Here is a 6,000-nt window from a genome sequence, read left to right on the forward strand (position 1 = left end):
AGCATCTTGAGGGCAACACTGTCTTCCTCGCTCTGCTATTCTCAATGCCTAGTCAGAATCTAGCATGTAGTAAGTACTCAATAAACATTTATTTATTTGTTCTGCAAATGTATATGTAAGGGATGATGAATGGCTTTTCCCAGAAAACAGAGGGACCAATGTGGGAAATACTGAGGTAAATAGGAAAACGTTTTACAAATCTTTATTAGGGTGCTAATTTGATAATATTAATAGCAAAACAGTGAAACCATGAGCTGGGTGGTAATCTAAGAATGCTGATAGGAGCATAGCAAGTGTTGACATGGATGAGGAGAAGGTGGAATGCTTATAAGTGCTAGTGGAGGTGTTAATGTTGGGGTAGTCACTGCGGAAAAATATTTGGTTCTTTCTTAAAAACTAAAACGTGGAATTACCATATGCAATTTGGTTCCAAGCAATTCTAATCCTAGGTATATTCTCAAAAGAATTGAAAACAAATACTCAAATCAAAACAAAGCAAACTTGCATATGAATGTAAATCGGGGCACTATTCAAAATACCCAAAAGATGAAAATAACTCAAGTGTCCATTGAATTCAGTAAACGAATTCATGAATGACTAAAGCATAGGTTATTCACAGAATTAAGTATTATCAAGTTATGAAAAGAATGAAGTTCTGGTATGTGCTACGACACTGATGATTGTGCAAACATTATGCTAAGTGAAAGAAATCAGACACAAAAGGTCACAAATTATATGATTCTATTTATATGAAATATACAGAAAAATAAAAAAAAATCCATAGAAACAGAAAGAAGATTGGTGGTTGCCAGGGGCTGGCTTAGAGAGAGAGCGATGGAGTGACTGACGAGTATTCACTTGGACTGATTAAAACGTTTTGGAACACTGTCAAGGTACCACACGCCACCAGAAGTACATTTAAAAAGGGTTAAAATGGTGACTGTGAATTTTACCTCAACTAAAAAATAGTTATATGATGAAATATAGTTGTAGTAATAAAATGCTCAGAAAGTAGGCATATGCTTGTGCGTGTGTGTGTGTGTGTGTGTGTGTGTGTGTGTGTGTGTGGTGGTGGTGAGGAACACTTTATGCCATAAATGTCAAGAAGTAGTAGCCACAAAACATTGCTGTTGGATCTGAGCAGGGCTCCTAACCTCCCTCCTCTCTCTCTTCCTCTCACCCCAAGACTTTAGAGGAAAGAAAGTTGATTAAGAAAATCCTGAGGATTTCTGCCAATTCCCCCAGGTTCAAGAGAAATAGATTGGGGTAAATAGCTCTGGGAAAATTCCAGGAAAAATCCTTAAGAGACTAGGCTTTAGTACTTCAAGTGGGGCTCTGTAGTGGGGAGGAAGTGCTTCCGGGTCAGTGTGGTGAGTGGCAGGACTGGGCTCCAGTGAGAAAGTCTGTATCTGGAGTGTTCCCTAAAGTCCCATGTGTTAAAGGACTGGTCCCCATGTGGCACTGTTGGGAGGTGGAAGGCTCTTCAGGAGGTCGGGCTTTATGGTTGATCTTTTAGGAACAGGGCAATATGCCTTGAAGAGGATTGTGGGGACCTGACCCCTTCCTTACTCTCTGCTTCCTAGCCATGAGATAAACAGTTTTCTTTGCCACTGCTTCCCTGTCATTGCCACCTGTCACCATCACCAGAGGCCCAAAGCCATGGGCCTGCCTGATCTTTGCCTGAACTTATAAAACTTTGAGCCAAACTACCCTTTTCTCTTTATAAGTTAATTACTTAAGGTATTTTATTATAGTGATGGAAAGCTGACTAACACAAGCTCCAAGTATTATACCCAGGCCCAGTTTAACTATCTTCTTTCCTCATTCCTCTATCTTCAAGTTACAGAAAAAGAGATTGAAAATAACACCTAGCCTTCAAGCTGCAGCTCACAGTGGGAAAGATAAAAGGTTCTGTATAAGGCAGGAAGGATGACAGGGGAAATTCATCTGTACCATACTCTATTAAAGCAATAGGTAATCATTCAGAATTGTTCATACTGGGTAAGATGGAAAGAAATGTCACAATCACTGTAAAACTATTCTAAGAAAAAAAAAATGCATGTTAAGGAGAGATGAGACCAGGCTCTGGCGGCTCCTGCCTGTAATCCTAGCTATTCAGGAGGCAGAGATCAGGAGGATTGCACTTCAAAGCCAACCCAGGCAAATAGATCCCTGAGACCCTATCTCAAAAAACCCTTCACAAAAATAGGGCTGGTGGAGTGGCTCAAGGTGAAAGCTCTGAGTTCAAGCCCCAGTACTGCAAAAAAAGAAAAAGTAAAAAAGAAAGAGATGAAAAATCCTGTCTGACATAACCCAAAACCAAAACAGCAAGTGGATTCCTTATTAGTGCATATTTTAAAACTTAATAAGAACACAAATAAAACAAAGTATCAAAATAAAATGATAAAACAACAAAATGAGATAGGACAGGATATCAAAAGGCCAAAGGAATAAAATAAAATTCTGTAATTAATATAAATAGGGGATAGTAGACATAGCTAAAAATCATATTAATTACAGTTGAAGAATCACAGAAAATGCAGAGGAAAATTTATATAATAGTTAAGGAGCTCAAAGACAATTAAACACAAGGATATTTGATATTCATGGTAAGAATCCAACAAAGAAAACCAGAAAAATATTGGCAAACATAATACAGGAAAGTTTTCCATCAGGAAGAACTGAATTAGCAGTTTGAAAGATCACACTGAGCAGTAGGCAAAATCCATATGGAATGAACACTGAGTCATGTAGTGATTAAGCCAGGCAGCCCCAACGATAAAGAATTTTTCAGCCATGCAACAGAAAAAGCAAAAAGGAAAAATATTAAGGAGCCTGAACCCTTCTGTGTGTCAGCTCCCAATGGCAGAGGACAGTAGAGCAATGTCAAAGGAAAACAACTGTGGCATGCAATATTTTTGTCTAGTCAAATTGTCACTCTGGGGTAAGGGCAGCAAGGAGAGCATTTTCAAACACAACCATGCTTTGGGAATACCACTTTCATAGACCTTCCAGAAGGGAGCCCTTACACATTCACAGACTCTGAAGCTGGACTATCTGGGGTTGAATGCTGACTTTGTCCCTTACTAACTACAACTTAGGAAAGTTGTTTAAGCTTTTTTTGTGTCTCTCTGTCCTCAGCTGTAAAACAGGGACAATAATTATAACTTATTGGGTTGTTTTGTGTATCTACTAAACACACACACACACACACACACACACACACAGTGCTCGGAAATAGTGCAGAGCTCTATAAACATGTTCAATATAATCAAGAGAGAGAGACAGAGAGAGAAGATAAAACAAAACAGCAAAGACAGAGGAAGTATGGTTACAAAGAAGGGTGTAAACACATAAATCTTGACCAAATAAAACACCAAAGCAATCAGGAGGTGGTGTGAGGAAAGCATACATATGCTAGTCACTCAGCCTTTTATAGAAAAATCTTTTAATTCATTTTTGAAATTGAAACACGTAACTAGAAAAACATCCTCTTAATGAGACTCATTTTTTCTTATCCTCAGAGAGATCTTTTAATAAGGGAAGATCTATAAATTTTATAATATTCTTTATTTTTGTTTTACTTTCTTTTTCCAATGATATTAATGTATAACTAAACTTAGTGTTTAGAGTTTTATAAGAAATATAACAGGATTCTATTCTTCTAAAATTGCTTTTGCTTATTCCATCCATTCCACACCTCACTATAGAGCAATGTCTGAGATGATGCTGGAATGGCACCCTGCATTGATCATTTTGTAGGTACCTTAAGTTTTTATAATATGCATGCAGAAAACCAACAAAGTTATTATTCTAAAACTAACCAATTAAATAACAATCTAAACTTACAAATCACTTCACAATCCTGTAAGGAATGACTCATGCCTGCTCAAACACATTTTTTGTTCTTCAAAGAAGAGATTATATGTATAATCAAAATCAACCTTTTCATGTTTTCATATTTTCCGCTCTATTACTTAAGCATTAGTGAACAGTCTTGTCTTGTCAACACCCAGCTGGAAATAATAGCTCATCTGTGATGAAAAATAGTGGCTGTGGGGTGTAGAATGATTCACAGGAACAAGATTCCCATGTCAGGGGGGAATGAGCTCCACCAAGTTGACTATAATTTCCATAAAGTTGAGCAAGGAGGTAGGGCAATGGGAGCAACAGATTCTAATTTCTTTCCTTACCATTCAAAAGACCATGTTAATGATGTTCTCCTTTGACTAAAAGATAATCCTACTGTCATGGAAGCTGAGTTCAAATTCTCTGTTCAAGAGTTGGCTGATCCTCTGAGTTTCCTTCTCTTTGTCCCATTTCATCTTGGTCTCTGTACTTCCACTTCATTGTAACAGCTGGCATCTCTCCATTAGCTTGTGAGCATCTTGAGGGCAGAAGCCAGGCCTTGCTCATCACTCTAGCTCTGTGTCTTGCACAGAGCCTGCCTTAGAATGGGTGCCCAGTGGAGATGTGTTGCATGGATGAGTATTGAATTAGTGATCCAGTCTTTTCTCTGGGCCCTTTTGTCATCTGGCATATGTGTATGTGAGAACAATGGCTGGGAGAAAGGGATCTGTCTTCTTCTCAAAGATTATGTGAGATGAAAACTCAGAACATAACCAGCCATAGTTTGAAGTAGGTGTAGGTCCCTGCTACCTAGCCATACTCATTTTTTTCTTTTGTAAAGGTCACAAAGAAATGAAAGAAGGGCTGATTAAACATCAATGGTTCTGAAGCCACCCCTAAGAAGCCTTTATGAACCAGCAGAATGACACCTGGCAAAGACCAGCTTGGGGTACTTCTTCCTAGAAGGCCCAGGAGAGCCCTTGTCTTCTGCTCACGATGTACTCAGCCAGTCATTAGGAATAGCTGAAAGGTTAATTATTTACAGAGCTCCCTTGGCAAATAGCCACAGAGTTGTCAGCAAAAGAAATATTTGTATTTCTTTATTCATGTTAGATGTAGATTTGGTCCTTTCCAAGAATAGAACCCTTAATTCCTAATGGTTCAGATCCTTAAGACCCTCTTGTGTTGAGTGTGGTTGGATCAGGCTGACAGAGGTTGGCTAAACACTGAAACTATGCCCGCCACATGGCTCAGAGATCAGTAAGTGGGGATGAAGACTGAGAAGATGCAGGGAACACTAACTCAGCATGGCCTCCAGCAGCATTGTCTTCCTGGTAGTTATATACTTACTTGTATTTATTACATATTTACTTATTTATTGAGGTACTGGGCTTTGAACTCAGCGCTCACCTTGAGCCACTCCACCAGCCCACTTTTTTGTGATAGGGCTTTTTGAGATAGGGACTTATGAACTATTTGCCTGGGATGGCTATGAACTGGGTTCCTCCTCATCTCTGTCTCCTGAGTAGCTAGGATTACAGGCGTGAGCTACTGGTGCCTGGTTTGCTTATTTATTTGCAGTGCTGGAGATCAAACCCAGGGCCTTGTGTAGGCTAGGCAAGTGCTCAATCACTAAGCTACACCTCTTCCCATTTCTTCCTAATATTTAGATCCTGGTGCCCATAGCATCAAGATAAGATGCGACTGGAGATAAGGGAAAAAATAAAGAAGGAAAGAAAGTAAAGGAAACCTGTACATTATCAAAATGATTGTGATTTGTTACCAGTATACAAATGGAAGGAGAAGACCTCCTGGCATTTTTGCCTTTCCATAGGGGGCACTCAGGTGGTCTTCTAGTGGGAAGTTTCAGACTCATCACGCAGAGGGGACTGGCTAACACTCAGCCCTCAGTTTTGTTTCTCTCATTGAGAAGAACTTGCTGATGTCATGTATGCCTGGGAATTTGCTTGGAAATTATGAGTATAGACAGATCTGGGATGGATTGCTGGCTGTTTGGAGACTTTTCTGGGCATCAGAACATTTTTGGGGGACTATGAAGATGGTTCTACACAGAAACCAGAGCCTGGGGCAAGAGGACCCTCTCCAGCTACTGTAAGATAGTCGTCATCAGCTATCTGCAATGCTCTCCCT

This window comes from Castor canadensis, chromosome 9, assembly GCF_047511655.1.
Source record: "Castor canadensis chromosome 9, mCasCan1.hap1v2, whole genome shotgun sequence".
NCBI classification, from domain to species: domain Eukaryota; kingdom Metazoa; phylum Chordata; class Mammalia; order Rodentia; family Castoridae; genus Castor; species Castor canadensis.